We start from the raw sequence: 11,075 nt of genomic DNA, 5'->3' as shown, positions 1-11,075 counted from the left end.
GGTTGGATGGGGGAGGTCCCCCAGCTGGTCCTCAGCGTGGCCCCTGGATGTGCAGCAACCTCTGAGCTCACCTGGGCTGGAGCCAGGGCTCTGCCATGGAGCTGGGTGGGTGCCGACCGTTGCCTGTGCGACAGTGACGTGGAACTGGGTTTTGGCTAACTTCTAAGTGGTTTCTATTGCCATAATGAGGCAGCATTTGCGCCTGCTGGGAATCTACGAAATGAGAGAGAAGTTCTGCTGGCTTTGGTCCTCTCTCACGAGTAACGACCGCCCCTGCCAGTCACCCCGCTCCGCAGCCCGGCTGTCCCCGAGTCACCACAGCAGCCTGGCCATTGAAGTTCGCGCGTGTCAGGGAACATGTGGCAAAGTGACAACTTGCCATGTCAGCATCGTCAAGGCCACAGAAGGCTCCTGTCTGGATCGGGTGTTCACGGGCTTCTGAGCACATAGCTGCGCTGGGCACCACGGCCCTCGGAGGCCGCCTGGTGCGCAGAGCCCCTTTTATTCTTTCATGGCACCGGGAAGAGCCCAGAACCAACCACACCTCCCCCCGCTGCAGTGTGTTAAGGCCCACAGAGGAGTCCTGGGCTGTGGAAGAGGGGGGTTGATGGGGACGGCATCCACGACCGCCTGGACACCCGCCCGAGGGGTTCTCAGATACACATGTCTGCACACGCGGGCTCACACACATGCACACACACACGCACGCAATCACGCACACGCCACAGACCATCAACCCAACTCTAACGCTGGAGGCAATGCAGCCCCTCGGCCTCTCTTTTCACCACTGGGAGCACAGAAAGCTGGTTCTGAGTTTTTAAAGAAATTCACGGCAACATACCCTGCAAAGCTTGGAAAGACAGAAGACAAAAATAATGTGGAAAACATGGTCGTGGAAATCCAGAAGTCGGGCGAGAAATCATGGAGCCTGAGGCCGGTGTGCAGCCCGCAGGGAGGGCCCAGCCAGGTCCCCTCACTCTGCGCGCCGCCCCTTGGCCACAGGAAAGTGTCCCAAACGGGCACAGGGTGCGAAGGGCTGATGATCAGGAGCAGATCTGAGGAAGAGACAGACGCTGGACACCAGCGCCCTGCCTGCGGCCACGGCGGCAACGCGGGCACACGGCGGCAACGCTGGCACACAGCAGCAACGCGGGCACACAGCAGCAACGCGGGCACACGGCACGCCCTCTTCCCCACCCGGGAGCTGCCCAGGTCTATGGCTCTGGCCACCAGGCGCCAGGGCGGGCGGGCGCACGGGGCCGAGAGGACAGCAGGGCCTCACCACGCTGCGGCTAGCCACCCCGTGGCAAAAGCCATTCCAGGGTCACCCCGGCCAACAGCGCGAGCCTGGCCTTGGGGTCCAGAAGAAGAGGACGGAGCGTGAGGGATGGCAGGACAGAGCTCCTAGCATGCTGATGGTTGAGACGGAGGCGGCTCCGTCCACCATGGTGCCCTGGGACTGGGCTCCCTGCTGAAACGCGCAGCGGGCCAGAGAAGTTTCATGGCTTTCCCTTGCTCCTCCCTCCCTCCCCACACTCCCTCCCTCCCACCCCACGTTCCCCCTCCCTCCCCACGCTCCCCCCCTCCCTCCCCACAGTCCCCCTCCCTCCCCATGCTCCCCTCCCTCCCTTCCCACAGCCCCCACCATCGCCATCGCATTGCCCGGGTGCGTCCGTCCCCAAGGAGGAGCCACACAGATGTCTTCTCATGAACTCAAGGCCACCAGAGGTCATTGGTCCCCTCTTAATGCTGTACTCTGAGTGTGGACGTGATCATCGGTGCTATACTCTGAGTGTGCACATCATCACAGTGCTGTACTCTGTGTACACAATCATCGATGCTGTACTCTGAGTGTGCACACAATCATTGGTGCTATACACTGTGTAGACACAATCATTGGTGTTGTACACGGAGTGTACACACAATCATCGGTGCTCTGCGTGTAGACATGATCATTAGTGCTGTGTACTGGGTGTGGACACAATCATCAGCGTTGCACACTGAGTGTGCACACAATCATTGGTGCTCTGCTCAGAGTGTGGACACAATCATCAGCGCTGCACACTGAGTGTGCACACAATCATCGGTGCTCTGCTCTGAATATGGACATGATCATCAGCGCTGCACACTGAATGTGCACACAATCATCGGTGCTCTGCTCTGAGTGTAGACATGATCGTTCGTGCTGTGTACTGGGTATGGACACGATCATCAGTGCTGCACACTGAGGGTGTACACAATCAGTTTTGCTTCACCATCACAATGACACGCAGGTGGGGCTGGCTGCCCTCATGCTCTCCCTGCTCTTGCTGCCCCTCCTGCCCTCACAGCAGGTCCCACACCCCCTGATGGCAGCTGACCTCTACGACACTGTCAAGGGCATCCTGTGGAGGAAGGACTCTGAAGCTCTTACTCAGCCCCAATAAAACAGAGAGGAAGTTGTCCCAAACCTCATTTCAAGGAACAGAGAGTGTGTGCTATGCCTAAGGTCACACAGCAGTGAGTGTCTGAAAGGAAAACTGCCATCCTGCCGTGAACTGGTGCTTTCTGAAGGGCAGACACGTGACTGGCTCTGTCTCCCGTCTAAGTGTGGGGTGAATGGGCAAACCAGATCTCAACTCTTCTCTGTGCTCAGGGCTGAAGGGCTTGGGGGAATGCTCGTGCAGGACAAGATAGAGCAACACCCATCTTTCTGCCTCCTCCCAAAAATGGGTGCGGGCCTGAGACCTGCCACAGCAGGCCTGAGCAGACACCACTGGGCATCTGCTAGGGGCTGAGCGGCGAGCGGAATTGCTGTCTGTGACAGCCAGAGCCTGAATGGCGAGCAGAATTGCTGTCTGGGACAGTGCAGCCATCACAGATGACTCAAAGACCCAACCCACCTACCCCTGCCACCTTGCTTGTACCCTGCGTGACAACCATTATGACCTCTGAGACCCCTGACCACCTCTTGCTTACACTGGCATGAAGGTACTGGGGGCCTTCCATCAGTTGCTAGAATTTGGATCTGGGGCATCTGCCAACACCCGCGTGTTAGAGGCTGAGTCCCCTGGGTGGCATGGGGACCTTTAGCAGCTGTGGCTCCCTGGGAGTGCTCCCAGACACGGGAGCCTCGCTTTGAGCGAACTTGGGGACCATGGCCTTGCCTCTTGTCTGTCTTCCCAGAGCTTCATCAGAGTGTGCTGCCTCCACACAGGCTGAAACGCATGGGCGTCAGCTGACCCAGACTGTAAGGTCCAGACCTTTCCTCTTTTGTAGCTTTTTTTCCCCTCAGGGCTGAGGACCGAACCCAGGGCCTTGCGCGTGCCGGGCAGGCGCCCTTCCACTGGGCTAAACCCCCAGCCCCAGACCTTCCCTCTTTTGCGGTGGATTGCTGCAAGTATTTTGTCAGAGCAATGGAAAACTCACTAGCATGTTCCTCCTTTCTCAGCCGGGGTTTCTAAAATTCCCATATGCATAAAACCTGCACATAACTTATACAAATCCACCTCAAAAGCTGGCTCTTCTCTCTGGGGCAAGTATCCACTATGACGGGGGCAGGGAAGGCAGCACCCCACCGGGTTTCCCACGGGCCAGCCTGGACCTGCACCAGCACCATCAAGGGCCCAGCTTGGTGGAAGATCATCTGCCTGGTAGCAGGGCAGGCAGGCACAGGACACGTCCATCTACTCCCCCTGAGCCAGGCTGTCCCCCTGTCCTCCGTGGTCTCAGGCCCATCCAGTGGCCGCACTCAGCAAGGAGAAGGCTGACCCAGACCCGGTCTCCAGAGAAATATCACCAGGCAAGACCAACCTCAGCAATACATCCACCTCTGCTTCTGGGGACATCCTACAGGGGCACCAGGCCCAGGCAGGAACGCAGCAGGGTCGAGGGCTGGGGCAATTCTGCCCTTCATGGTGCCTCTGTGGCCTCCATCACCAATCCACCCCAGGCTCATCACATGACAAGGGGATGTACACCCCAAAGCTGGGCTCCATCCCCACCTGTCTGCCATTGCGCCTCTCCCCCAGCACAGAGGTTCTATCCACTGCCCAGGCCAGTGCTGAGCAGAGTCTATTCACCATACTCCAGGAGGAGTAAGGACTCCCCTCCTCTCCTCTTCTGGGAGTCCAGGCCGCCTCTGGTTCATTTATAAGACCTTGCAGCAGCCACGATTCCCAGCTCAGGAATTAACCTTGCCTTCAAGGCCAATTGATCTCTGTCCCCCCCCCCTCCCCACACTGTCTCCACCTGGTCTGGTCCTTTCACCCCTACCCTCCCTGTTCAATGTCTTTCCATTTGAAACCAAACACATTGATCCAATGCACTTGGGACCAGTCTGCTGAGCCACCAGGAAGTGGGTTTTGGCCAAGTCCTTGGATGTCTGTGAGTGTGTGTGTATGTGTGTGCGCATGTGGGCATATGATAATTGCATCCTCGGTGAAAGGCCACCATAGCCTTGTAGACACCTGACATGTGGGGATAGATGGCATTCAATCACCCAGCCCAGCCAAGGAGGCCAGACAGGGACCAGAGCATGGGACAGAAGCTCTGGGGGAGGCCGATGGCTAAGCAGGGAGGGCAAAGCGGGGAAGAGCCACCTCCTGATTTCTTCCTAGCATGATGGTAGCCAGGAAGGCAACACGCTATTCTATACCTGCAAGCTACATATTGCATACTTACATGCTCCATTCCTACATACTCCATTCCTACACGCTCCATTCCTACATACTCCATTCCTACACGCTTCATTCTGCACATTCTGTTCCTACATGCTCCATTCCTACATACTTCATTCCTACACATTCCATTCCCACACGCTCCATTCCTACATGTTACATTCCCACACGCTCCATTCCTACACATTCCATTCCTACATGTTCCATACTTACACACTTCATTTCTACACACTCCATTCCTATACAAGCCATTCCTACACACTCCAATGGAGTATGTAGCTACTCCATTCTTACACACTTCACTCCTACACATTCCATACTTACACACTTCATTCCTACATGCTCCATTCTAACACGTTCCATTCCTGGGAACACTGGGAGTGCGCACTACAGATAGTTAGGCTGTCTATCTTTATTAAACATTTACTGAAACTGAAATCAACTCTGTGTCTGAGATGAGTGGTTAAGCAATGGCATAGGCAGAGGAAGGGGTCAGTGTGTGGCACATAGGGGCAGGGGGTCCCCTGGAATCCAAATGTGTGCCACAAGCTGCTAGTGTCCCATGAGAAACAAAGGTTTGGTGAGCAGGTTTTCAGCACATCATATCATTTTTGGTACTGGGGATTGTACCTAGGCCGTGCCCTTCCTAAGCAGGCACTCTACTACTTGGGCCATACCTCCTGACGCGTTTTGCCTTGGTTATTTTCCTTTTTTTTTTGCCGGTTGTAGGGCTTGAACTCTGGGCCTGGGCTTGGTCCCTCAGCTCTTCAGCTCAAGGCAAGCGCTCTACCACTTGAGCTACAGCGCCACTTCCAGTTTTCTGGTGGTTTATTGGAATAGGAGTCTCACGGTCTCTCCTGCCCAGGCTGGCTTTGAACCGCGATCCTCAAATCTCAGCCTCCTGAGTAGCTAGGATTACAGGCGTGAGCCACCAGCGCCCAGCTTTGCCTTGGTTATTTTCAAGGCAGGGTCTTGCTTGGTTTGACTGGATGCAGCCGGTCTCTTTCTGACTGTGAGAGGCTGAGGCCCCTTGCTCAGAGTTGGACACCGTGCTGGGCTGTGCTTCTCACAACCCACCTGCTCTCCCAGGAAGACACCTGTTTCCCAAAGCTCCAGCAGCTCCTGTTCTGCCGGAGCGTGTGTCTCATTAAGAGAGCAAGCTGCACACGGCAGGGCAGTGCTAATTGGATGTGGTTGAGGGCTCAGGAAAGGGGGCAGAGAGAGTCCCTGACTTGGACACAGACCTGATGATGACGCGGTAATGTGAGCCCAGACAGAGCACTTTGCATGCCTCCCATCTCTTCCTGTGCTGTAGACATTGCTGTTTCTTCTTCTTAGACCCAGTGTTGCAGCATCTGCCCATGGAACCATCAGAAAGAATGCAGAGCCCAGATTTCTACTTCCCAAGCAGAGGAGAGAAGAGGAAATGCTCACACTGGACTTTCACAAAGAGAAAGGAGCTTCATTAGATGCCAGGTTCATGGAAGAAATGCCTGCACACAGCTCCCGTACTGGCTCACACCCAGGCTCAGAAGCACTTCCTGTTCCAAACTCTCAGCATCTGGGCCAAGAATGTTTTTAGCAATAGAACATGCTCCAGGAAGGCTGTGACTGACTACCTTCACTCTTCACCTCACACTTAGAAAGGACAGGCATGTGATCGACAATGCCAGAAAGACAGACACCTGTAGTTACAAATACACATACATGCTCATGTATTCTTGTATGCATGCAGTATGCTGTGGTTTGTGTGCACTGTGTGTGGATATTAACATTCATGTGTCTCACAGGATGTGCATATAACGGTCACACATGTATGATATTCATATCAGTGAGTCAGCATATGTTTTTATTAGTGTGCTTTTGTGTTTTTGGCATGTTCATACACAGAAATAGCTATAATGTGTGGCACATGCCCATTTGAGGATATGCACGTGTGTGTAGCTGTGTGTACATGTGTGGCTGTGTGTACCTCTGTGTGTTGTATTCCTTCCTAAGTGTGACTGGGTATATATGTCAGATCATAGGCAGGGCATGCCACATATGTACACCTGTGCACACATGGTAGGTGTAGTTGTAGACTTCTGCAATTCAAATGTACATGTGTACTCACCTGTGCCCATGTGGCTGTGCACTCTTGTGAACACATTGTGTACATGTGTTTGCTTGCATGTGAAGAGTCAGGAAATGGGGGCTGGGTGATTTTAGAGAAACATTGTGGGGCATTGTTCTTGTAAATCCTCGGGCAGGTCTTGCTGGCCCAGGACAGTGGCCAGCCTGCAGGAGGTGGAGTTGCGCCCATGACCAGGTACCGTGTCCCCACCCCACCCCAAGCTCTGCCGACACCTGGAGTAGCCGACTGAGCCGGAGGTCTGGGGCTGAGCAGCCGCAGGCAGCTCAGATGCCCTGTGCCAGGCGAGAGGGGGAATGTGCTAGCAATACAAGGTGGGCAGCTTTCAATAAGCACCCAGGAAGGGCCCCCAGGGCTCAGGTGATGCTGGAGAGATAAATGAGGCCTGGCTCTGAGGAATGAGCTCTTAGTGACATCAGCAATGGCATCACCTTGAGGTTTCAAGAAACCACAGCTCCTCCACAGTCTGATTGTCCATCGTGGAGAACCGCAGGTCTGAGGTGCACCCACACTGAAACCTCTCCCCGGGCTCTGTCCTCAGATGCTCTAACAGGCCCTGAAGTGTGCAGGAGTGGTGCTGTGTATGAGGAAGGCTGGTGCACCTGCCCGGGGCTTGCTTTCCTCTCCTGTGCTTCCATCTTGAAGAAGGAACTTCACATACCCATGGCTCTCCTCTCAGACCTTACAAGCCAGTCACTTTCCTTGTTTATAAAGGAAATCAGGGTTTACTCCCACCTTCCATGACAATATGTGTTGAGCAAAGACAGAGAGCACGTCATCATGGAAGAAACCGGAGAACCCCCGGAAGAGGCACCAGAGAGTGAGGGACCCCCAAAGAAGGGCCTCCATCAGCAACAGAGGGGCACAAAGGCCACGACCTCACCACCCCATGTGGGGTGACCTTCCCGGGGCCGCCTGACGCTTTCTCAACCCTCAGAACCACATGGCAACAGAGAGAAGATGAAGCCAAAGAGAGCTGGTAGAAATCCGGGGTTCTCCTGGTAACTCTGACACACATGCTTAGGCAGATGGCCTAAGCTTCTGGAATCCACCACCCAAACACCTCCCCATGAAGCCTCCAAGTCCTCCATCCCCCCTGACCAGCAACATCTGATGGATGTAGCACTGTGAGTGAGCAACGCCTTTCCGCAGACGCTCTGCTTCACAGCGCCCTTGGAGCCTCCTAACCGGCCGTCCTGGCCTCTTCCACGGTACTTCTGCAAACCCGTCGCAGGCACGCTTGCTCAGAAGAGCACAGCCACAGCAAAGCAATTGCTTACCACAGATTTCCAGATGTGGCCGACTGTCTGGCCACTTAATGCCATTGAGCCTGTTAGTCGCAGAAGGAGGAGAGAATTCATCTTCAAGTTCCTGGATTGCTGCCGAAGGCAACTCCTCCAGCACAAACAGGCTCAGGAAGAGACTTTGTCCCAGGTCCAGGACAGGTGGCAAGCTTTGTACCAGCCCCACACCCAACCTTCCAGCATTCTCCACCAAAACCCAAAGTTCTCTCCCCGCTGTCCTGCCTTCCAAGGTCAGTGCACCTGTCCCTCCCTTGGTATTTTTGTTCTCCACTGTCTTCTGCACCAGAGAAGACATAGCACACACACATGTAGACATGTGAACATGCACGCACACACGTATGCACATATCCAGAGTCAACTGAGCAGAATGAACAGTGGGCTGTGGGACCCTGGCTGGCCCTGTCTTTCTCATTCTCCAGTTCCTCCGGTGATGAGCCACCCAGACTGCCACAGTGATTCTGGAGATGCCAGCTGTGGTCCTCAGAGCCTCACATGTCCCTCCCAGTGCACGGAGGGAGAATGCACAGCTCTCACAACCCTAGAGGCTCCTCACCTGTCCTGCAGGTGAGTTCCACCTGTTCAGTTACAGGTAGGGGAAGAATGGGCTGGGCAATTACAGAATCAGCATTTGCATTCCAGCCAACCACGAGTGAAGGAAGGTAATAAAATACCACTGAAGTTTGATGTCTGTGCATGAATTTCTGCGACTACACTTGAATTTTTTAAATCCAAAATATTTGCAATTAAGCTCCCTCATTACCAAATTAAATAGATATGCCTCTCATCTCACACAATACCATGTTCCTGAGAAATTACATGAGAAGGGAATTTTTAAAAATCAAATTATATTTTTCAAAGTACTTGGAGAGCTTTCTATTTAAAAGAATCCCACAAGGACTCCTCCCGCAGAATGAAGAATCCTATTGTAATGCAAATGCTCGCCTCCTAATTTATCTGTTTTCTAAATTCAAATAAACTCCAGTTTATTCAGAATGGTCAAAGAGCAGGGTCTTGTGGTTAATTGAATATGCATGTTAACTTGGAATCTCCATATATACCATGTGTTGATTACCAATTTTCACAAAACAAGAATATAATAAAATACAATAAAATACAGTTCACAACGGGATGATGCTGAGCCTAATTACTTTTTCTTTGATAATCTGAAGGCACTGAGGACCTGAAGCATGCAGACCTGTTTAGTTAGAGAAACAGCATGAATAGGCTGTGTAGTGCAGATTCTGGGGCTTGCCACAACCCGGGAGGTTCATTTCTGACACCGGTCTCTGAATCCTTTTTCTGTCTGTATCTGTTTTAAAGAGGAAACCAGCACTGGGGTTCAGAAAGTCTTTTCTATGTCCCGGTGAGGGCAAGTCTCCAACTCTTTACACTGCTTCAAGCCAAAGCCAACATCCGCACAGGTAGAATTTTGTTACAGAAAGCCAGGCAGACTGAGAGAAATCAGGAAGATTTAGCTGCTCTTGTCTTCTTGCTATCTAATGAGGTGCGGGGGGGCCAACAGTTCCCCGTACACTGCGCTGGCGGACAGCGGCTGCCCTAGGAATGGATGGTACTCTTGATTTCAGATAACGATGAAGGAAATGTTTAGTTTCAAAAGCAGAGTGAGTGGTACCCTTCCTCCATTCCCCAACCAGGCCACCTCTCCTTTCTATCCCCACTGAGGGCTTGAACTTGTTAAGCTCACTCCAGCCCAAGTTCCTAATGCTTTAAAAACCCACTCTCTTCCCTTGGTTTGTTAGAACCGAGGACTCCAGCCTCCATCCACTCCTATTTAAACAAATAAGGTTAGCTACCTCTTGCCATTCACAATTCAACACTCCTCCTAAATTAATTTCTCCAAAAGTAATTCAAATAAAAGCTAGCTTGCCACTACTCTTTCTGAGCCACAAGATTGAATAAGGCATCTGAATAAAAATGTGTATTACAGCCTTCTTTAATATTTAAGCATGACATTCATTGATTTGTTTCTTGTTTTCTGCAAACCTTGACAACATGATAAAATAAATCATAAGAACAAAATATAGTGGTAACATCTTTTATGGACTTCACACAGTCATCAATCTCAAGCTGTGAGTGAATTATCAGTACGGCAAAAAGATCTATGTGTTAAGAGCTCCAGAGCACACTGGCTGGGGGTTTTCAGAAGCGAACTCAGGGCGAGTGACTGATAAGCATTATTATTGTTTTCTGAGAGTCTAGTTGATGGTGTGTGTGGAGGTGTTGCTTATATGTTTCGGAAGCAAAGATTTGATCAATTCTAAGTAGGCATCTTCTAACATATAAAAAATAAAACAAGCTTTCCTGCTGAGTAGCACGTGAGCGTCCGTCACCTGTGTCAGCGTGACAGCCCTGCATTGTGCTTCTGATTGTATTTAATACGGAATTAACCTCTCCTAATGTGATAGGAGTGGAGCATGCAGCACACCAGACGTCTGGACACATTCCCCACTTCATTCCTGCATCCTGACTTTTGGCAGCACAATTGTAAGTATGAGAAAGGAAAGGGAAGGGGACCGTGAATTGCCATGAGTGTGGAAGCTCTATGTTGTCCCCTTGACAGGAGCTAAGGGATGCTGGACAAGAAACACAACCTGGAGCTGGGCTCTAGGTGCCGTGAGGCCTGTCCCACCACGCAGCACCATGTTTCCAGAATCCTCGATACAAACAGTTATGAAGTCAACAGTGAAACAGACTCCAGTTCTGATCGCCAGTCCTTGCAGAACCCATCCCCGGCTACCCAGATAGTCGTGAGGTCTGAGGCAGGGTTACACAGGCCTCTCTTGTGCTTTAACACTGCTCTCATGCAAACTAAGTAATATCCCCTTTTGAAAAAAAAAAAGACACAGATTCCTCGGCTTGCCTAGTGGTTCTCCTTGGGGTGTGGGGCTTTAAGGAAAGCTGATAAGCAACCAGCATTGAATCTGACCACCACAAACTGCACGAGGGTTTATCTGCATATCA

Source organism: Dipodomys ordii, unplaced genomic scaffold, assembly GCF_000151885.1.
Source record: "Dipodomys ordii isolate 6190 unplaced genomic scaffold, Dord_2.0 Scaffold58, whole genome shotgun sequence".
Taxonomy (NCBI): Eukaryota; Metazoa; Chordata; class Mammalia; order Rodentia; family Heteromyidae; genus Dipodomys; species Dipodomys ordii.
This window is presented reverse-complemented; position numbering follows the sequence as displayed.